Below are 24,651 nucleotides of genomic sequence, written 5' to 3'. Positions count from 1 at the left end.
TAAATAATCATTTCCATTGTGGGGACACATCTAATAATAATATTTGTAGTGTTAGAAGACCCACTCTGTTGGTGCATCCAGTCACATTAACCACTTAAGACCAGACAAAATGCAGGTAAAAGACCAGTCCCCTTTTTGCGATCGGCACTGCGTCGCTTTAACTGACAATTGCGCAGTTGTGCGACGTGGCTCCCAAACAAAATTGGTGTCCTTTTTTTCCCACAAATAGAGCTTTCTTTTGGTGGTATTTGATCACCTCTGCAGTTTTTATCTTTTGCGCTATAAACAAAAATAGAGCGACAATTTTGAAAAAAATGCAATATTTTTTACTTTTTGCTATAATAAATATCCCCCAAAAATCGATCGAGTTCGCGAGTCCCGGAGCTTCGGGTCGTGGGAGCGCGCCCGCGACCCACGACTGGGTACTAGTACAGGACGTACCTGTACGTGGATGTGCCCAGCCGTGCCATTCTGCCGACGTATATGTGCAGGAGGCGGTCCTTAAGTGGTTAAAACAAAAAGGTAGAAAATGTTTACAAATAAATAAAACTTGCTATTACATCACCGCTGTATGACAATAGCAGGAATTCACGGTTAGAAAATCATCCGATCGCTGACTGGTTGACCAACGAAACCATCGTTCGTTGGTCGAAATTGTCACCAACATTAACCAATCCAAAAAAAATCTTTAAAAGAGCAATCGATTTCATACGTAGTTTTGACATCTCACGTAAAAGTGGGGTCGTCTACTAGTTCCGCTCATGTGTGATAATGTTCAAGAGATGTTTTACGGACGACCTTCACACCAACGAATAGAATATCATTTGTTCGCAAACTATACAACACAATTTTTCCAATCGGTCGTTTTCGTTCACATTATCGATATCTGGTATTGCTTGCAGAACGATTTTTCTCATCATGTATTCTGCTATTTGTTGGTCATCGTTTCACTAAATTAGATTGTGATTGCGCTGAATAAAAATATCCCATCTGTACAGAAAATGTACTTATTCTACATCCTCTGTATTGCAAAAAAAGTTCAACAACCTCTTATTTGCTTTATCCATTCATCTTCACTATGATTGGCTAATTCCCACAAGGAGTGTAATCAGGAAGGCAATATTTCCACACAGGTAGATGACCAGCAGATACATCTCGTACTTTGCCTAAAACAGAAAAAAAAACAGATGGTTTATTTAAACCTCTGGGAAATGTTTTTGCAAATTTATTGGTTTGATAAACATTTGTGCAAATACCACAGTACCACGGGGTCTAAAAATCTGTAGCACCTTCCTTTTATTTCAGAGGTAATATGCTTTTAGAAAATATATGTTTTTTTGGGGTCTTTCACAAATTCTTAAAGCTGTTCAGATTTTTTGAGATATTTGGGTATTTACATTTTTGCGTACGTTTCGATTTTCACCATTTTGCAAAAAGGCGCAATATAAAAACTACAAATATTTGTTATTTATTAGCTCAATGCAGGTTAATCTTTTATATTTAGTAGGAATTTAGTAAAATTTGCTGTGTATTTATCTGCTAATTATGATTTTAGTGGATTTTTTATTAAAAATATTGTTTTGATAAACATTTGCGCAAATATCGTGGGACCTTAGAAATCAGAAGCAACTTCTTTTTATTCTACTGGTCATATGCTTTCAGTAAATATATGGTTTGGGGGGTCTTTTACAAACTTTAAAAGCTATAAGTGAAAAATATAAGAGCAAAGGAAAAATTGGAAAAATGGTCTGGCCATCTGAGGGTAAAAATGGAGCACAAGACCTGTCAGCGAAAGGGTTAAGGGATTTAGAATGCTGGGAAGCAGAGTATAGGATTAGGGAAACGCCATGATTGGCTGTCACATGATCGGAAGGCTCCCGATTGTAAGCAGTGAACTGGAGCGTTCCGTTTGCCTCCTGTAACTGTGACGGGAGGGTATGCGCTTTCAGCACAGCTCTATTGTCATTAATGCATGCAAATATGCAGCCGCCAAGGCCTGGCCGCCGAAAGGCAGCATATTTGTGTGCGCTCGGGACAAAGAGGTTAACCACTTGCTTACTGGGCACATATACCCCCTTCCTGCCCAGGCGAAATTTCAGCTTCCGGCACTGCGTCGCTTTAACTGACAATTGCGCGGTCGTGCGACGTGGCTCCCAAACGAAATTGACGTCCTTCTTCTTTTTTTTTTACAAATTGAGCTTTCTTTTGGTGGTTATTAATCATCTCTGCGGTTTTTATTTTTTGCGCTATAAACAAAAAAAGAGTGACTGTTTTGAAAAAAAACACTTTTTTACTTTTTGCTATAATAAATATCCCAATTTCTTATTTTTTTTTTTTTAAAAAACATTTTCTTTTCTCGGCTTAGGTCGATATGTATTCTTCTACATATTTTTGGTAAAAAAAAAAAAAATGCAATAAGCGTATAGTGATTGGTTTGTGCAAAAGTTCTAGCGCCTACAAAATAGGGGACAGAATTATGACCTTTTTTTTTAATTATTTTTTTTACTAGTAATGGTGGTGATCTGCTTTTTTTTTTTTTTTTTTTTTTTTGGAACTGCAACATTATGGCGGACACATCGGATACTTTTGGCAAATTTTTGGGACCATTCACATTTAAACAGCGAACAGTGCTATGAATATGCACTGATTACTGTATAAATGTGACTGGCAGGGAAGGGGTTAACCACTAGGGGGCGGGGAAGGGGTTAAATGTGTTCCCTAAGAGTGATTCTAACTGTGGGGGGAGGGGACTGGCTGGGGGAGGTAACCGATCTGTGTCCCTATGTACAAGGGACACAGCATCGGTGTCCCCTCCCTGACAGGACGTGGATCTCTGTGTCTACACACAGAGATCCACATCCTTCTCTGTGTAACGGCCAATCACAGGTACCTGGCGAACATCGCGGCCGCCAGGCACACGCATTGGCACCTCAGGGACTCGGCGGGCACACGCGCCCCCCAGTGGCCGGAGAAACCAAGGACTTCAATAGACGTCCTCCTGCCATTGTTGAGCCACATTGTGGCTGTCAATTTACAATGGCCGGGGCTCCAAGTAGTTAATATTGAATAACTGTACTATACCCCACAATAGTGTGAAACATGGAAAACACATGGATACTGAACACTAGTGTAAGGAAATGTCTTATTCTAAATAAAAAAACATATGCCCTCTTCCTATCCAGCAGTAAACAATGTTCTAGGTCACTTATGGCCTGCTTCAGAAAAAATAAATGCACTACTGGTCCTTTAAAAAGAAAGCTGCACGTGCTCCGTGTTTGTTTGGGTAACCTAACTTTACCAAAATGTAAAGTGAACAAGGATGATGTTACAATTGTATTACCGAGGCCTTTGTATCTCCTTTGGCCGCTGATTTCTTCATTTCTAAGGGTGTTAAAAGAAAATTATTAGAAAATGAAGACATGTTTAGAATATTGTGAATGAGTTTGCTTTTTAACAATTATACGTTGACTCTTAAATGTGTGAAATTATTACAGTAGTAACATATCTAAATATCTGGCCCTTTAGGTGCCTGCACGCACCTTTAGATATGTCCAAAGCCCTTTCTAACTTCAACATATGTTTTTATGAAAATCTTGACTTCAGAAGCCAAAGCTGAGCTTTGGCCTACCCCATCCTGTCCCATAACTAACAGTTGTTTTCTCAGTAAAATAGTAGTTTCATTTGTGAGTGGGCAGGTCAGAGCATGACTTTCTCTGCTGGAGTCAACATTTTAAAAAGAGATTTTGAAGATCTCAGACACCAGGAGAATTTGACCATACTTAGACATGTGGCCTAGTATGGCAGAGGAGGGGGGGGGGGGCACACTTGCTGCCTTTCCTTTCCTGGCCTCCCAGGCTGCAAGTATGGATAAGGGCCTGGTTGGAATTTTAAGGAGAACCTCCCACTGTTTTATTCGTTGTTTCTTTTTATAGGAACATTGTACATTCACAATATTGGAGCCTTGGACACATGGAGGAATATTTAGACCCATTTCAAGTCGGTTTTCAAGCGTTTTAGCCTCCCATTCATTTCAGTGTGTCTTTTCACACTTGGGTGGTCCGCATGCAGGACGTTCAGGAAAGTCCTCCAACCAGCATCTTTGGGGCGGTTTGGGAACGATGTATACAGCCCTCCCAAAACACCCTGCCGATTGAAATGAATAGGCATTGCTTCCAAAGCGCCTGAAAAGCATTTCAGAAGCACTGGAACACAGGCATTTTTAACCCCTTTTTTGGGTTTAAACGCGCCCAGCTAGTGCCCGAAAAGCGCCACTTAAACAGCTCTAAAGCACCGCTAAAACGAGCAGCTATTTGGCACGAACCCAGTGTGAAAAGGGGTCTTACTAAAACTGCTGCATACAGAATGTGGTGGAACTGTGCATAGTACCAAGCTAAAGTTACAAGCTGATTGGTTACTAGACACAACTGCACCAGATTTTGTGCGCACAAGTTTTAGTAAATCCCCCTCCATGGTAAAATTCAGCAATTTACTATGTGCATTGTATCCACTAGAGGCATGGTTTAATTGTTTGAAGAGTACCTCCATTGAGTGTTTCCACACAGTTACAGTAAATATCTGTGCTCCTTTAAAACTTAATGTATATTAAAACATTGTCAGGTCACCTGTGGCCAGATAACAGATGCACCCCATTGGAGTCAGGAGTGCACCACAAGGTAGTGAACTCTTTGGCAGACTCCTGCGGATTCAACACAGCGTGGATATGGAAGGCAGGTCCACTCGAGCACAAACAGGGATCCCACAGGAAGCTTGAGCCCAAAGATTCCCCAGGGCGCAGAGTCTGATTCAGCAGGTATTCACCAGAGCCTCTAGTGGTGAGGATGGCCTTAGCTGCAACTGAATGCAGGTAGTGGCCCCCAGAGTCCCCCAGGCAGATGAGGATAAACGAAAGACAGGCCAAAGGTCAGGGTCACAAGCAAATAGGAATAGTCGGGGACAAGCCAAGATCGGTACACGGAGATAAACATAGCACACGGCAAGCAGGAACCCAAACACATAATGCTTAACAAACAACGTTGATCAGCAAGGCAGACCTGAAGTGCACTGGTTAATATAGAATTACTGATATGGCCTGGGGTGGAGCCTTGCTAGAGGACAGATTTAAGCAGCCAGGTGAGAGTGGCCTCTAAGGTGAACACATGGAGGAGGTAAGCCGACAGACAAACATTACTGCATATCCATGACAAACATTATTGGAAGCATCACTAAAAACATAATTGACCCCCCCCCCAAGACACAATTCGCCTCCCCTAGCACAATACTGTAATGTGCATAAACCCTTGATACATAGGTGATTGAGTAAGCATCTATGAGTAAGCATCTATTCATGATGTGAAACATGTTAGCTTTTTTGTCCCCTATGTCCATTTTTTACCCTTGATTGCAGTGTTGCATGAATTTTTGGATGTCATACAGCTTTGGATTTTATCATTTGTTCATTTTGTTTCAATAAATTGCCTATCAGAGTGCGGCAGTCCAGAACAATTTCTTTTTTCCACATAAGTAATTTTGGCATGCTGCACTTCCTACATCAAACATAGTTCTGTCCATTTTTCCACAGCAGGTCATAGCCATTAATTGATACTTGCTGTAATTAAGCCAACATTTCTCACCAAGATACAAGTGCAGGTCCAATTTATTTGTTTGTATCTGGCTACACCCACTATAACCGTTGTTTGGTAGGCGATCACATCTAGAAAGTGATTTATTTTTCTGATTCTGGGAAGTAAGGTTCTAAAGAATGGCTTTGCTAGCTGGTTGCTATTTCTGGTGTAAAGCTTCCAGCATGGTAGAGTGATGCCTTACCCTAACTATCACCCCTTAGCCAAATTTCCCTTGTAATTCTAACAGTAACTCATCCTTTAGTAGACATCACCCCTTGTTTGCTCACCCCCCCATGGTGGGGTCCAATGCACTTGCGTTTTTGCGCCAGATATGACTGATTCATCCTGCCAGTATATCTTCATCTAAATTGCTGTCCAATGTTTTGCTTTTTTATGAATAGCATAAATCAATAAATGTGTAATGGGACTGGTGTTGTAGGTGTAGACCAATCGATTCATCTCATTTCTGGCACTGAACCTCCACATGAAAACTGCAAACAGGGAAGACTAACCATATGCTGTTAAATTTTCTTTAGGGCTGCATCAGATATGAGCATAGCTGTAATAATCTGATGGTATAGGGTTTGGTAAATTAGCCACGCATTTAATCATAACGGTCTGCACACATCTGGCCATACATAGATGTAACTACCCTTCTAGATAGGTGCTCAAAATTAGATACTTAGACTTAGTATGTGTTTTTGGAATGCACATTTAGTTGTCACACTGTAGTCAGTGTGGCTGTCAATGTTTGTTAGGCAAAAGCATAAATTGCTTACTATACACAGTGAATCTGCAATTTGCTAGTCAGGTCTGCTTAGTGGGCTCAGCTGCTGTCAGTCTGGTCCAATAACTCCCTCTGCATCTGGAGAACTTGAGACGTTTCTGGATGATAGGAGTGGAGCTATACAAATCGATCATGAATATTGATACAGCCCTGGCCTATCCCAGAGAGGCAGGCTCTGATTGTATGCTGGGAAACTGTATATATTCTGTGAGCACACTGAGATCAGGGTCTTTTCCCAGAAAGGAATAGTCCAGCCTGGAGGGCATGCTACCCTCCCGGGCAAGGCTGCTGTTATGTCTGCTATGGTAAGGCCTCAGGTGGGCAACATGAGGGCCTAGATGCTGAGGCCCTGGTACAAAAAGAAGCCGACTGAGAGGGGCTGTTCACTGAAGATCGGGTCTGGTATCAATGGAGTAAGGTGTTGCTTGGAAATTGGAAGGAGGCAACCAGCTGTCATTGGGCCTAGTACAGACGCTAGAGAGATCTTGGGACCTTTTGTACTTTTGCCACCCCTCAGATGCTAGAGAAAATCCGCTGTGGGTAAAGGAGGCACTGGATGGTGCCTGAAGAGCTTTGTCCATTTACTCTTCTACTTGGGCCCCTTTCACACTTATACGATTTCTCCCACGATTTGTGATGGCAAAGTAGCATGACAGGTCATTTCCCATTATTTCCAATGACAACCATTCATATTAGTACAACTTCAAAGTAGCCCCTGCACTACTTTTGATCCGATTTTGATGGCAATTCCCTGAAATTGTGGCAAAATCGCAGCCGTGAAATTGCTGTAAAAACTTACGACTTTGAAGTCACAGTAGTTTAAAAGGGGCCTTAAAGAGACTCTAAGAAAGGAACTTACAGTTTACTACTACTACGTTAAAAGTCCTTTCACACTCGGGAGGTGGGGGCGTCGGCAGTAAAGCGCCGCTATTTTAAGTGGGGCTTTATCGTCGTTTTTGCAGCGCTATTTGGCAGCTAGCAGGGCACTTTTATCCCACCGCTATCGGCCAAAAAAGGGTTAAAACAGGCTCAATGGCACTCCCTGTTGATTTCAATGGGCTGGGGTGCTTTTTTTTTTACCATCCTGCCAGCGCACTGCTCCAATGTGAAAGCCCTCAGGGCTTTCACACTGGAGAGACAGCAGGGGCTCTTTCAGGGTGCTTTGCAGGCACTATTTTTAGCATGATAGTGTGAAAGAGGTCTTAAGCTGAAGTCTACTGTTTACTAAAAGCACAGACTTTAACAGCTTTAGCTTGTCCTGAAGAATACCCAAGTCCTCAAGTGTACATAATTCTTGTTTTTGTAGTATCCCATCTAATTCCCTCAACCCCATCCAAGTTCTCAAAAAATAAAAACGACACCCCCAGACTGGTCATTGAAGAAACATGTGAACGAGCCTGTGTGCCTGGCTGTTGGGCGAACCCTGTGGGGAAGACTTGGACAGTACTCCTGCTGCTAGCAGGACTACATAAACATCAATCTTCCTCCTATGTTGCATACAACTGTCTAATACAAGATTAATCTACAAGAGATGGAAAATAATTTTTCTGCTGCTTGGAAATGTAAGTGTCTCTTCTGGTTAGAAAATACCACCAACTTGTCTGGTTTAGGTTTCTTAATTTGTTTTTATAATTACCTGCATATATTAGTAATTGCATCACACACAAACATTGCATACCTTTCCGACCCAGATTAGCATTTATCTCAAGGACTAACAGGAATAGCGCCCACCAGCCAGTGAACCCTCCCATCACTTTTACCATCCATCCAAGTTTGTGGTCTATTAATTGCAGTCCCAGGAAAAGGTTGGCCACTGAAATAGAGAATTACACTTTTTTTATTTTTTAAGACTCTAAATGTGGAAATTTAATAACTATATAACTAATATAATAACACTTTAGCTAGTTACAGCATATATAAAAGGGGGGGAACCAATGCGCGAAACCACAACTAACCTAGGGTAACCTAACTAATAAACAAAGTGTAAAATAAATAAACAAATATATGCAGCAGCCACTACATGAAAGTGCTCACGCACCAATCAGCATATAAGAAAGAGGGGGTGTAGTGGCGCTTGCAGTAAATAAATATGACAAGAAACGCACAGCAACGTGTGATAATGTCCAAAAAAATGTGTTCCACTCCAAATTCCTCTTTATAATCCTCTCGCATCAATGACTTAAGATGTGAAGGAGGGGATGTGTGAAGATAATGAGATCCAAACAATATTTATGACTCAATGTCTAGAGTTCATACACAATCATATAAGATGAAGCAAAATGTGGATAATTGAATTTGTATGAGTGAATCCATGTAACCACAAATAAACGTAGTAAAAGGGTGAACCCAAATGACAGTACGTGCACTATAATACTATAATAATAGGCAAAAAAAAAAAAAAAAAAATGCACAGCAACGTGTGATAGTGTCCAAAAAAATGTGTTCCACTCCAAATTCCTCTATAAACTCCTCTCACATCAATGACTATGATGTGAAGGAGGGATTGGGTGAAGATAATGAGATCCAAACAATATTTATGACTCAAAGTCTTGAGTTCATACACAATCATATATGATGAAGCAAAATGTGGATAATTGCATCTGTAAGAGTGAATCCATGCAACCACAAATAAACGTAGTAAAATGGTGAACCCAAATGACAGTACGTGCACTATAAAGTCTGTGCCTAAAAATATATAAATATATAATAAATAAATAATGTTCCAGTTAGGTGCACTAATTAAATGTGCCAAATAAATAAATAATGTTCCAATAATCAAAGTGTCCCAAAAAAATTCCCATGCAAAAAACAGGATAATTGTATCACAGTGAACGTGGAATAAATAATAAAGTGCTTGATGCAAAAATTCCCAAAAAGTGCAATAGTGCTAGGTTAGAGGATGATGCTGCAATCCAATGCACGATCCATTCCGTGTAGTAGTGCAGAATCAGAAGGTAAATACTAGCCTCTCACCTCATGAAAGGCTAATTAGAGCCTTTAGGTAATATGAAGGTCAGCAGGGGATAGCTCTGGATCCAGGGCAGCCCAGGTAATTTTCATCACATAAGGTCCCAGGTAATTTTCATCACATAAGGTCCCAGCCGCTCTCAATAAAGCATAAGGCAAAACTCCATAGTGTAGTAGGTAGGAATAACATTTAATAACACATAGTATCACTTACAGTTAAAATCTTTGAACACCAACAGCAAACGGTTCACAGACAAACGAAATGACAGACAGCTAATCTCCGCTCTCGGCCGCGAGCGGAAATAACGTCACCGACGGCACTTCTCCAAACACCTGACGCGTTGCGTGGCTGAACTACGCCACTTAATCGTAGGTAAGGAGTGCCGTAGGTGAATGGTGACTTATAAAGGGGCTATGATTGGTGCTAATTTTGTGCAGCTGCAGACACTTTCACAAACACCAACCAACATTCCAAGCTTCAAAACAGATTTTTTCACATCAAGTTAGAGTACTGACATAGTTAGGATCAAGATGCAAGGTTCATAATACTATTATTAATATCAACAATACAAGTCCGTTTTGCTCCCTCTTGTGGTGGAAGGTGGTATTGCTCATAATGCAAAAAGCAAAGCAAAAAAAAAAAAAAAAAAATATATATATCTGTGGGATAAAGCATGCTCTAGCCCCCTCCTGTGGAGGAAACATGCAATCAATGATAATAATTTGCTGACAACTAAGTGCCACTCTCCCCATAATTAATAAGGGAAATGCATGAAAATAAGACCCCAGATAATATGCGATAAAAATTGTAAAGGTCTATGTAATAAAAACAAGGTAAAAGAAGTAAAAAGACTAAAAATTGCTTAAAACTACTTAAAATTCCTAGAATAAGAGGGCAATGCTAAAATGTGGCAAGGACCATGAATGAAATCTAAAAATTGGAAATAAAACAGTTCAGATCAAATTCTATGTTGTGTCCATTGGGGGTCAAAGTACACAATTCATGGATCCATCGAGATTCAGCTTGGCTAATTTTTTTCACTTTGTTATCACCCCTCCAATGGGGTTTATACTTCTCAATGCCCCATACTTTTAAAGAGGAGGGGTCTTTGTTATGACATTGCTCATAGTGACGAGATAGGCTGTGTTTTGGAAAACCATTTATTATATTTTGCGTGTGTTCACGTAATCTTTTCCACAGCGGTCGTTTTGTTCTCCCCACATACTGAATATGGCAAGGGCATTCCAAGAGGTATACCACTCCTTCCGTTCTACATGAGATAAAGTCTTTAATTTTATACTCTCTACCTGTAAAACAAGATTTGAAGGTTTCTTTTTACTTTCTTTGGTATGTTTGCAAGTGAAACAAGTCTTGCAGGGGTAGTAGCCTTTCTCATTGAAGAAGGAAAAAGATTTATTTTCAGGAGGATCCAGAACATTTTTCGCAATTAGATCTCTCAAGGTAGGTGCCCTTCTATATGTAAAAAGAGGTCTCTCTGGGAGTATACTTGTCAAATGGCGATCACCCTTTACAATATGCCAATATTTCCTGCAGATGGTTTCAACTTGTTTATGCTGTACACTATAGTCCATTATTAAAGGTACACCCCCAGGAAAAGTATTTTTTCTAACAGAATCCTGGATAAGAGAATTTCGATCCAAGGCCATCACATCATGTATTTTCTTGTCAATAAAATCTGGTTGGTAGCCTTTCTCTATGAACCTCTTTCCAATAAAATCTGCTTGTTTTAAAAAAGTGTCATTCTTAGTACAGTTTCTTCTAAGTCTTAAAAGCTGTCCCTTCGGTATATTGTCCAGCCATGGTGAATGGTGGCAGCTATCTAGAGGTAGGTAGCTGTTTCTATCCACTATTTTAAAATGTGTTTGGGTGATCAATTTCGGTCCTTCTTTGATTATTTCTAGGTCAAGGAAATTGATTTTCTCATCACTAATTTCCCAGGAGAGTGAGATATTCTTATTATTTGTATTCAGATAAAAACCAAAGTCCGTTAATTTTTCTCTATCTCCTGACCAGATAATTAAAATATCATCGATGTATCGTTTATATAAGAGCAATTCTTTTGGTTTCCTGTTGTATAGGACCTCCTCTTCCCACTCGGCCATATATAAGTTGGCCACACTGGGTGCATATTTAGCGCCCATCGCAATCCCACAAATTTGTTTAAAATAGTCATTTTGGTACCAAAAGTAGTTGTGGTCCAGACTATATTCTAGACAGCTTTTGATGAACTTTTTTTGTTCATCCTTCAGGTCACTTAGATCATTCAGTGCCCAACTAGTTGCTTGAACCGCTTCCTTGTGGTTAATAATAGTATATAGGGATGAAACATCAGCCGTAGCCATATATACAGAATCCCCTTCCAATGTAATGGTGTCTAGTAGTTGTATCAGATGTTTCGTGTCACGCAAATATGATTCCGTCTTCTTTACTAGGGGTTGTAGAAACCAGTCGATGTATTCTCCAATCCTGGCCCCTACGGAATTTATTCCGTTGACAATAGGTCTTCCCGGGGGATTTTCTCTTGATTTGTGCACTTTGGGAAGTGTGTATATGACCGGAATCTTACACCCCACTGGTTGTAAATATTTGCCTTCTTTTTTAGTTAGAAGTCCCTTAGTAGTTCCTCTTTTGACTAAACTAGCCAGATCATCCTTATACCTGACTATGGGGTTGCCCGGGAGTTTCAAATAAGTGGTGCCATCACTCAATTGTCGTTCAATCTCTTTTTGGTAAGCTACCTTTGACTGAACGACAATGGCACCCCCCTTATCTGCTTGTCTTACCACCACATCTTTCCTTTCTTCAAGTTTCCGGATTCCATTCTTAATATCTCCAGGGTCATATACCTTTTTGATCTTCAATTCTTGTAAATCTTTTAAAACCAATCGTCTAAATGCTTCGATATGTCCTTCATTGCTCACTGGTGGTTTCCAGACTGATTTGTTCCTTAGATTACTGTGTACTACATCATTTTCTGAACTTATATTTCTCATCGCCCCTTCACCTGGTTTACTCAACATATACTTTTTTATATGTAAGCTTCTGGCAAATTTGTTGATGTCAACATAGGCATCAAATTTGTTGAAATTCTTCTTTGGGACCTATTGTCAACGGAATAAATTCCGTAGGGGCCAGGATTGGAGAATACATCGACTGGTTTCTACAACCCCTAGTAAAGAAGACGGAATCATATTTGCGTGACACGAAACATCTGATACAACTACTAGACACCATTACATTGGAAGGGGATTCTGTATATATGGCTACGGCTGATGTTTCATCCCTATATACTATTATTAACCACAAGGAAGCGGTTCAAGCAACTAGTTGGGCACTGAATGATCTAAGTGACCTGAAGGATGAACAAAAAAAGTTCATCAAAAGCTGTCTAGAATATAGTCTGGACCACAACTACTTTTGGTACCAAAATGACTATTTTAAACAAATTTGTGGGATTGCGATGGGCGCTAAATATGCACCCAGTGTGGCCAACTTATATATGGCCGAGTGGGAAGAGGAGGTCCTATACAACAGGAAACCAAAAGAATTGCTCTTATATAAACGATACATCGATGATATTTTAATTATCTGGTCAGGAGATAGAGAAAAATTAACGGACTTTGGTTTTTATCTGAATACAAATAATAAGAATATCTCACTCTCCTGGGAAATTAGTGATGAGAAAATCAATTTCCTTGACCTAGAAATAATCAAAGAAGGACCGAAATTGATCACCCAAACACATTTTAAAATAGTGGATAGAAACAGCTACCTACCTCTAGATAGCTGCCACCATTCACCATGGCTGGACAATATACCGAAGGGACAGCTTTTAAGACTTAGAAGAAACTGTACTAAGAATGACACTTTTTTAAAAAAAGCAGATTTTATTGGAAAGAGGTTCATAGAGAAAGGCTACCAACCAGATTTTATTGACAAGAAAATACATGATGTGATGGCCTTGGATCGAAATTCTCTTATCCAGGATTCTGTTAGAAAAAATACTTTTCCTGGGGGTGTACCTTTAATAATGGACTATAGTGTACAGCATAAACAAGTTGAAACCATCTGCAGGAAATATTGGCATATTGTAAAGGGTGATCGCCATTTGACAAGTATACTCCCAGAGAGACCTCTTTTTACATATAGAAGGGCACCTACCTTGAGAGATCTAATTGCGAAAAATGTTCTGGATCCTCCTGAAAATAAATCTTTTTCCTTCTTCAATGAGAAAGGCTACTACCCCTGCAAGACTTGTTTCACTTGCAAACATACCAAAGAAAGTAAAAAGAAAAAAGAAACCTTCAAATCTTGTTTTACAGGTAGAGAGTATAAAATTAAAGACTTTATCTCATGTAGAACGGAAGGAGTGGTATACCTCTTGGAATGCCCTTGCCATATTCAGTATGTGGGGAGAACAAAACGACCGCTGTGGAAAAGATTACGTGAACACACGCAAAATATAATAAATGGTTTTCCAAAACACAGCCTATCTCGTCACTATGAGCAATGTCATAACAAAGACCCCTCCTCTTTAAAAGTATGGGGCATTGAGAAGTATAAACCCCATTGGAGGGGTGATAACAAAGTGAAAAAAATTAGCCAAGCTGAATCTCGATGGATCCATGAATTGTGTACTTTGACCCCCAATGGACACAACATAGAATTTGATCTGAACTGTTTTATTTCCAATTTTTAGATTTCATTCATGGTCCTTGCCACATTTTAGCATTGCCCTCTTATTCTAGGAATTTTAAGTAGTTTTAAGCAATTTTTAGTCTTTTTACTTCTTTTACCTTGTTTTTATTACATAGACCTTTACAATTTTTATCGCATATTATCTGGGGTCTTATTTTCATGCATTTCCCTTATTAATTATGGGGAGAGTGGCACTTAGTTGTCAGCAAATTATTATCATTGATTGCATGTTTCCTCCACAGGAGGGGGCTAGAGCATGCTTTATCCCACAGATATATATATATTTTTTTTTTTTTTTTGCTTTGCTTTTTGCATTATGAGCAATACCACCTTCCACCACAAGAGGGAGCAAAACGGACTTGTATTGTTGATATTAATAATAGTATTATGAACCTTGCATCTTGATCCTAACTATGTCAGTACTCTAACTTGATGTGAAAAAATCTGTTTTGAAGCTTGGAATGTTGGTTGGTGTTTGTGAAAGTGTCTGCAGCTGCACAAAATTAGCACCAATCATAGCCCCTTTATAAGTCACCATTCACCTACGGCACTCCTTACCTACGATTAAGTGGCGTAGTTCAGCCACGCAACGCGTCAGGTGTTTGGAGAAGTGCCGTCGGTGACGTTATTTCCGCTCGCGGCCGAGAGCGGAGATTAGCTGTCTGTCATTTCGTTTGTCTGTGAACCGTTTGCTGTTGCTGCTGGTGTTCAAAGATTTTAACTGTAAGTGATACTATGTGTTATTAAATGTTATTCCTACCTACTACACTATGGAGTTTTGCCTTATGCTTTATTGAGAGCGGCTGGGACCTTATGTGATGAAAATTACCTGGGACCTTATGTGATGAAAATTACCTGGGCTGCCCTGGATCCAGAGCTATCCCCTGCTGACCTTCATATTACCTAAAGGCTCTAATTAGCCTTTCATGAGGTGAGAGGCTAGTATTTACCTTCTGATTCTGCACTACTACACGGAATGGATCGTGCATTGGATTGCAGCATCATCCTCTAACCTAGCACTATTGCACTTTTTGGGAATTTTTGCATCAAGCACTTTATTATTTATTCCACGTTCACTGTGATACAATTATCCTGTTTTTTGCATGGGAATTTTTTTGGGACACTTTGATTATTGGAACATTATTTATTTATTTGGCACATTTAATTAGTGCACCTAACTGGAACATTATTTATTTATTATATATTTATATATTTTTAGGCACAGACTTTATAGTGCACGTACTGTCATTTGGGTTCACCATTTTACTACGTTTATTTGTGGTTGCATGGATTCACTCTTACAGATGCAATTATCCACATTTTGCTTCATCATATATGATTGTGTATGAACTCAAGACTTTGAGTCATAAATATTGTTTGGATCTCATTATCTTCACCCAATCCCTCCTTCACATCATAGTCATTGATGTGAGAGGAGTTTATAGAGGAATTTGGAGTGGAACACATTTTGTTGGACACTATCACACGTTGCTGTGCATTTTTTTTTTTTTTTGCCTATTATTATAGTATTATAGTGCACGTACTGTCATTTGGGTTCACCCTTTTACTACGTTTATTTGTGGTTACATGGATTCACTCATACAAATGCAATTATCCACATTTTGCTTCATCTTATATGATTGTGTATGAACTCTAGACATTGAGTCATAAATATTGTTTGGATCTCATTATCTTCACACATCCCCTCCTTCACATCTTAAGTCATTGATGCGAGAGGATTATAAAGAGGAATTTGGAGTGGAACACATTTTTTTGGACATTATCACACGTTGCTGTGCGTTTCTTGTCATATTTATTTACTGCAAGCGCCACTACACCCCCTCTTTCTTAGTTACAGCATAGATCCCATACAGAGGGCTTTTCCTCCCAAAGAATAGGGGAAAGTGCTCAGGTCCTGGAGGAGAGTAGTGGAGCAGTGCAGCATGGTGGCTGTGGTCAGATTGCACTGGGAAGGTTCTAAAGCTGCAAGGTTAAATAAAATTCAACTCTACTTGCTGTAGACATTATTTTAGGCCACGTTAATATATAATATGATATTTGAAGAGTTGTGGTCCTTAAAACAAAACATGCTGCCTACCACTTTATTACATGTGTTACATGTCAGCTTTGAAAACATATCTAAATAAATATATTTAAATAGGAGAATTTTCCGATCAAACACATACTGACTGACCTGCCAAAATCTTTATCACAGAGGCATTGATTCGATGGGACCAATTGAAAATTAATCTCCTGTTGACAAAAAAAAGAAAAAAAATTAGATTTAGGTATCATACTCGACTACAACAACTTCTCAAATCTGTCACATACTGTATGCCATAGGGCCTTATGCTGCGTACACACGATCATTTTTCAGCATGTTGAAAAACAACGTTTTCCCAACTTCATCATTAAAACTATGTTGCCTACACACCATCGTTTTTAAAAAATGATCTAGCAAAGCGCGGTGACGTACAACACGTACGACGGCACTATAAAGGGGTAGTTTTATTCGCCTTTGGGCTGCTTTAGCTGATTCCGTGTTAGTAAAAGACGGTTTGCGCTTTTTTGTCTGTTACAGCGTGATGAATGTGCTTACTTTATTATGAACGGTAGTTTTACCAGAATGAGTGCTCCCGTCTCATAACTTGCTTCTGAGCATGCGCAGGTTTTTTACGTCTTTTTAGCCCACACGCGATCATTTTTTACAACCCGAAAAATTACATAGTTTAAAACAACGTTAAAAAATGCAGCATGTTCGAATTATTTATTTTTGTCGATTTTCAGAACCTGAAAAATGATGTGAAGCCCACACACGATCATTTTAAATGACGTTTTTGAAAAACAAAGGGCCAAATTCTCAAAAGAGATACGCAGGCGGAACTGCTGTTCAGCCTGCGTATCTCTGTGCCTAACTTTGGAAACGATCCTCAAAAGGATTTTTCCAAAGTTAGGCAGAAGATCTGACATCTGTAAGACACTTACACTGTCAGATCTTAGGATGCAGTACCGCATAGTTAGTTAGTTGGGGGCTGGGGGCATTTCTCATTGAAATGCCGCTTTGAGTATGCAAATGAGGACTTAAGCAGATCCACAAAGCTTTTAAGCATTGTGATTTCTGCGTAAGTTCCGATTTGCTTGCGCAAAACTAGGGCTGGTTTTACAATGTGGAAAGTTAGTAACACCATGTAAAAGCCCATTCAAGCGACGGCATTTGGTATGCATTCCTGAGGGAGAACTCCACGGCAATTTGTAAAATCAAAACCGGCATGGGTTCCCCCCCAGGAGCATACCAGGCCCTTAGGTCTGGTATGGGTTGTAAGACCCCCCCTACGCCGAAAATTCGACGTAGGGGGTCCCCCTACAATCCATACCAGACCCGTATCCAAAGCACGCTAGCCGGCCGGCCAGGAATGGGAGTGGGGACGGGCGAGTGCCCCCCCCCTCCTGAGCCGTGCCAGGCCGCATGCCCTCAACATGGGGGGGTTGGGTGCTCTGGGGCAGGGGGGCGCACTGCGGGCCCCCCCACCCCAGAGCACCCTGTCCCCATGTTGATGAGGACAGGACCTCTTCCCGACAACCCTGGCCGTTGGTTGTCGGGGTCTGCGGGCGGGGGCTTATCGGAATCTGGGAGTCCCCTCAAATAAGGGGGCCCCCAGATACCGGCCCCCCACCCTAAGTGAATGGATATGGGGTACATCGTACCCCTACCCATTCACCTGGAGGCAAAGTGATAGTTATTAAACACACAACACAAGGGTTTTTAAAATCATTTATTAGTCTGCTCCGGAGGCTCCCCCTGTCTTCTTTAGCTCTAATACCAGGGGGGGCTTCTTCTTCCGCTCTCCGGGGGTCTTCTCCGCTCTCCGGGGGGGTCTTCTCCGCTCTCCGGGGGTCTTCTTCTATCTTCGCCGCTCTCCGCTGTTGACTCGGCGCACCCCGGTTCTTCTCCAGCTGTCCGGTGCCTTCTCCTTCAGCGCTGGCTGCCTGCTATCTTCGTGTGTTAGCTCAATTACTAGCAGGCAGCCAGCGCGGTCTTCTGTGACGTCATCTTCTTCTCTTCTCTTCTTCTCCCTTCTTCCGATGTTGACTCGACGCCTCTTGTCACTGCAATGATGGAAGCGCGCCTTGCATCCCATTTATATAGGCCTCACCGTCCCATCATGCTCCGGTAGGTACCCACGTGGGTAGGCACCCACCACGTGGGTACCTACCGGAGCATGATGGGACGGTGAGGCCTATATAAATGGGATGCAAGGCGCGCTTCCATCATTGCAGTGACAAGAGGCGTCGAGTCAACATCGGAAGAAGGGAGAAGAAGAGAAGAGAAGAAGATGACGTCACAGAAGACCGCGCTGGCTGCCTGCTAGTAATTGAGCTAACACACGAAGATATCAGGCAGCCAGCGCTGAAGGAGAAGGCACCGGACAGCTGGAGAAGAACCGGGGTGCGCCGAGTCAACAGCGGAGAGCGGCGAAGATAGAAGAAGACCCCCGGAGAGCGGAGAAGACCCCCGGAGAGCGGAAGAAGAAGCCCCCCCTGGTATTAGAGCTAAAGAAGAAGGGGGGCCTCCGGAGCAGACTAATAAATGATTTTAAAAACCCTTGTGTTGTGTGTTTAATAACTATCACTTTGCCTCCAGGTGAATGGGTAGGGGTACGATGTACCCCATATCCATTCACTTAGGGTGGGGGGCCGGTATCTGGGGGCCCCCTTATTTGAGGGGACTCCCAGATTCCGATAAGCCCCCGCCCGCAGACCCCGACAACCAACGACCAGGGTTGTCGGGAAGAGGTCCTGTCCTCATCAACATGGGGACAGGGTGCTCTGGGGTGGGGGGGCCCGCAGTGCGCCCCCCTGCCCCAGAGCACCCAACCCCCCCATGTTGAGGGCATGCGGCCTGGCACGGCTCAGGAGGGCGGGGGCGCTCGCTCGTCCCCACTCCTATTCCTGGCCGGCCGGGTAGCGTGCTTTGGATATGGGTCTGGTATGGATTGTAGGGGGACCCCCTACGTCGATTTTTCGGCGTAGGGGGGGGGGGTCTCCTTACAACCCATACCAGACCTAAGGGCCTGGTATGCTCCTGGGGGGGGGAACCCATGCCGGTTTTTTATTTAAAAATTGGCATGGAGTTCTCCCTCTCAGGAATGCATGCCGAGCGACGCTGTCAATTTTTTTTTATTTTATTTTTTTTCCCGGCGCGTATTTTTTTTTTCACCCGTCGCAACTTTATTGTCCTGTCGCAATCCACAAAGCCCGGCGTAAATTACGTTCGCGCGCTGCACGTCGGGAAAATTACGTCACACGCATGCGCAGTACGGCCGGCGCGGGAGCGCGCCTCATTTAAATTGTAATCGCCCCCCGGAGAGGAGGACCGCCTTGCGACGGAGGCACTTAAGTTACACGGCGTGTAATTTCTAGGTAAGTGCTTTGAAGTTTGGGCACTTAGGTAGAAATTTAATGCCTGTGTAACTTAACTGCTGAAAGTTAAGTTAGGCAGCTTTTTTGAGAATTTGGCCCAAAGTTTTTTTCATGCTGAAAAATGATCGTGTCCATAATGTAAATAAGTCAAATATCTTACAAGAAAACGCAGGAAGAAGGGCCTGGAAACTCATGTGCAAAAATGTCAGAGCTGTGATCTATAAGTAGGGATGAGCAGAATAATACTCTTCTTCAAAACATTTTTTTATCATTTAGAGCAGGGATCTGCAATTAGCGGACCTCCAGCTGTTGCAAAACTACAAGTCCCATCATGCCTCTGACTCTGGGTGTCATACTTGTGGCTGTCAGAGTCTTGCTATGCCTCATGGGAATTGTAGTTCTGCAACAGCTGGAGGTCCGCTAATTGCATATCCCCGATTTAGAGGGTATTTTTTTTCTTTTCTTTTTTACAGGGGGATGGGCAGGGGTGTATTTAGAGTTGCTGTTTATTTTATTTAATGTTCTTTGTACAGTAACTGTGTTGTTTTACAACATACCTTTTTGTCTAGTAACAATGCCTTGAAAAAGTATTCATACCCCTTGAAATTTTCCACATTTTGTCTGTTACAACCAAAAATATAAATGTATTTTATTGAAATTTTATGTGATAGACCAACACAAAGTGCCACATAATTGTGAAGTGTTTGGTGCATTTGTATTCAGCCCCCCTGAGTCAACACTTTGTAGAACCACCTTTCCCTGCAATTACAGCTGCAAGTCTTTTTGGGGATGTCTTTACCAGCTTTGCACATCTAGAGAGTGACATTTTTGCTCGTTCTTCTTTGCAAAATAGCTCAAGGGTTGTCAAATTGGATGGAGAGCATCTGTGAACAGCATTTTTTTAAGTCCTGCCACAGATATTCAGTTGGATTTAGGTCTGGACTTTGACTGGGCCATTCTAACACATGAATATGCTTTGATCTAAACCATTCCATTGTAACTCTAGCTGTATGTTTAGGGTCGTTATCTTGCTGGAAGGTGAACCTCCACCCCAGTCTCAAGTCTTTTGCAGACTCTAATGCCTGGTGTGCTCTTTGGCCTTCATGGTGCTGTTTGTTCACTAAGGTTCTCCACAAACCTCTGAGGGCTTCACAGAACAGCTGTATTTATACTGAGATTAAATTACATACAGGAGGACTCTGTTTACTAGTTAGGTGACTTCTGAAGGCAATTGGTTCCACTAGATTTTAGTTAGGGGATTCAGAGTAAATGGGGCTAAATACAAATGCTTGACACACTTTTCAGATATTAATTTGTAAAAAAAATTGAAAACTATTTACCATTTTTCCTTCCACTTCAGAACTATGTGCCACTTTGTGTTAGTCTATCACAAAAATTCCCAATAACATACATTTACATTTTTGGTGGTAACATGACAAAATGTGGAAAAGGGGTATGAATACTTTTCCGAGGCACTGTAATTGTTAACTTTGTATTGTTCCTTTAATTTTTTTAATTACATTTTTTTGTCTGTTTTAATTCTGGGTAAAATTATAAATAATTACGTTAATATGGGGCTGTTTATGGTGCAAGAACAGGTCCAGGGTAGTTTAAAATCGCTTTCATAAGCCTCATTAGCAATCTAAATCCAATTTCACCCTTAAAATACACCAAAAACCACATTGGTATCTTTTTTTTTGTCATTGTCTCTAATACATGTTTGCCTAATTAGAGTGAAAATTAAAATGCACAATTTTTAATAATTTAACGTAATGCTTTGTTTTTATTTTAGACTTGGTATTTTCTTGAATGAGAAATAAGCAAAAGTGTCACATTTGCTTATTTTTTTCAAATAAGGATATGTGATATCTAAACCCAAAGCAAAAATAAGGACCATGGGAGAAAATAAATGCATTGTATTCAAAATATATATTGTTTTAATATTAAGAATATTAATTCTTAATATTAACAAAGAATTAACAGTACCCTCACCCACATACAGACATTAAGGCCAACAATGGGCACACTTCACTACAGGTTAACACATGCGTTACGATGGTCACGTGACCACTTAACGCATGTTAATCATGCAATCATGTAAATTCACTATTGCTCGTGTGCGGTACAATAAATTGTTAACGCATAAAGAGGCATTAAAATCAATTTACAAAAGGAAATGAATAAAACAAATGCATGCAGTAAATTAGGTACTGGTCCACAGCTAAGGTGCCATGGTTGCCTACCCTGGCTTAGAACCTCTGTCAGGATATTGCTGTCTTTGTTACAGAGATTTCCCTTTACCTTCTGTCTGCGTGACAGGGGTCAAACAGAAAAGGGAAATATATTCATCCACTGTAAATATTACCCTTACCACTTTTATTCAGGAATTCAAAAAAGTTTTGTCTAAAATTGTACTTTAAAATGCACGTAATGATTTGTAAATGGTGCACACCGGACTAAAGAGTTTTTTTTTTTGTTTTTTTTTGGTAAATGGCTAGAGATGACTCACTTGCTGCTTTGAGGCGATGGTCGGAAGAAAGCAACAAATGGTTGGACAAATGTCAGGCCCATTACAATACATCCAATAATGGCATGCGCGCTGGCATCCTAAACAAAGGAAATCAGAAAATGTTATATAAGGTTAAAAAAAAATAAAAAATAGAAAAACGATGTCTCTGTGGCAAATGTAGTGCATTTGGTATAAGGAGCAGTTTTTGTCTTTACTTTTAAAAATGGAGTTTATAAACTCGTTAACACTAAATTATTAATAATTAAAAAAAAAAAAATTATAATTGAAAACATGAAAACTTTGCTGCTCTCAATCAGATGGAGAGGCTGTCAGGAAATGTATATATAATAACAGGAAAAATATTTGCCACGTCAACAAAATGGAATTTGTGCTTCTAGTTATTGGAAAATAGTTTTTAGGTATAATAAAAGTAAATTTCTTAACATGTATTTAGGCATTTCAGTTCCTCCATTGATCTCCAACTGTATACAGCTGCTGTGCTTGAGAATTTGTTTTAGAAGATCTTAAATTTAAGAGAGGGAAAACTATAGGAAATATTTTGAGCTCTTACTATAAGAGGGTCCTTAAATGTGACTTTGAGGGCAACATGGGAACCATCAAAATGCCATGCATAGGAGATGCCTTATAACTAGCCCTTCTAAACAATCTGACCTACATTTAAAGGCCAAGCAGTGCATTATTTCTACAAAAAATAAGGTCTAGTGAATTTCACTATAAATTCTCTGAGATCGCAACCTTAAGCCAGGTGGTTCAAAACTTGGCCAGTGCAGCAGGGATCGGCTGAGATTTGATGCATGTTTGGGCAGGCTGATTGTATCCAAGATAAATCAATTGATCGATTTTTGGTACAACCAACATGTCGGATTTCTAGCAGGCGATAATTTCCAGTGGTTATAGCCACAAGCAATAATCACTATGTTCTCCAGAAAGGGAAGTCTCCCCTGTGAACCTTCCCGAGGAGAACACAATAGCTCCAAGGAAGAGATTCCCCCATCAACACTGACTGTTGATGAGTGAATCAAGTGATTTTTCTTCCCATTGTTGCAGGACCAGGAAAGAAAATAACATCATATATGGCCTGCTTTATTTAAGTGTGGCGGTAAGTTGTCCAAAAATGTTTGGTTACCTAGTTTATACGGATTTGTAGATTCTCCCACTCATGACTAGGCATGAGCTCCGGCGTGTTCGCACAGTGCACGTGCAGAGCCCGCCAGGAAGTGTGCACGGCGCTGTGCTAACCACAGGCAGGGAGACATTTCCCGATCTCTGCAGCCGAGCATCGGGAATATGTCTCCCTGCCTGTGATTAGCGCAGCGCCGTGCAGACTTCCTGGTGGGCTCTGCACGTGCACTGTGCGAACACACCGGAGCTCATCACTACTCATGACCGTCTATCAAGCAAACAGTTTATATCGCTGCTTAAAGCCCCTCTACAAGCCATTTTATTATTTTGGGAGTGGGAGAGGGTTAGAACCTCTTTCAAAATGTTCTGCAGTATGTTACATTTTTGCTGGTCTCTAGAAAGTGAGAGGAAATCTTCCTTGTGGGAATACAAAATTAGGACATTTTGATAGGGGTTCCTAACTTTATTCCTGTTTGGGTCTCAGTGACAGGGGACAAGAACTAAGGTGACATTTCCTCACTAGGACACATGAGCAAAAATCTGACAGGAGTTACCAGCCTCTTACGTTCTGTCCTAAAGCTTAAAAAGTGTTGGCTTGCAACTGTTTTCAGCTTTTCTGAGCAGGCTGCAAAATTGCATTGACAGAGAGAAAGCACATTCATACATTTTGCACTTACATGGGCCCATCCCTTTACATGCACAAATGACAGGATAAAGGCAACTATTGTTGAAACCACTGTCAAAGCCATGAGAGCTTGATGACCCTGCAAAAGAAGAAAAAAAATAACATGTTTTTGTTCTGGCTTTTATCCACACAATACATTTTCTTCTGGGTTTCTACAGAGCATACTGGCTCTTTAATATTGTGACATCTAAGAACACAAATATCACATAGTATGATAGGTATTGTATAATTATCACTCTTTGGAGGGTGTTTTACAGGTGGTAAGAAGGTGTTATGTTGCCTCCTCGCTTCCAGTTTTAAACCCATAAAAACCCACAACACTGAACCGCAGCCCCATTTAGTTGAATGGGTCATGTTTGGAGGTTGGTACCCGCCAACGTGACAATGGATAAAAAATATTTTGGCGATTCAAAGCATTGTGGCTGCAGCATGTGATCACCCACATCTGCTGCCTTTGCAGCTTAAGAGGGGGCAGGTAAAAACATCACTCAGCTGAATGCTTTTACCATCTTCCAAGCACTGCGCCTACATGAGTCGCGCTGCGCTCTCCCAATAGACAGGCAATCTTCTGGGACCTGTCACGTGTCCCAGAAGATTGCAGAGAGGAATCGGCCGCCTAGGGGGAGAGGAGGAGTGGCCTAGGCGGGCCTGTAGGTGGAAGGAGAAAGGGGGACAGGATGTCCTACTTAAAAGTAGGTACCCCCCCAACAAAAAAAATTACATGCCAAATGTGGCATGTAAGGGGGGTGGAACTCCGCTTTAATAATCTTAATAGGCAACTTTTTTTTTAAATACATG

General features: G+C 41.0%; 1 pseudogene; it reads right to left on the bottom strand.

The window, feature by feature from the left end:
* Positions 1-480: 480 nt before the first annotated feature.
* The window catches only part of LOC120945785, a 97,341-nt pseudogene continuing 73,170 nt past the window's right edge, over positions 481-24,651 (bottom strand).

The sequence above is a fragment of the Rana temporaria genome, chromosome 7 (assembly GCF_905171775.1).
Source record: "Rana temporaria chromosome 7, aRanTem1.1, whole genome shotgun sequence".
In the NCBI taxonomy this organism is placed as follows: domain Eukaryota; kingdom Metazoa; phylum Chordata; class Amphibia; order Anura; family Ranidae; genus Rana; species Rana temporaria.
Note: the sequence above shows the minus strand (reverse complement) of the source record. Positions and strands in the feature narration are given on the sequence as shown.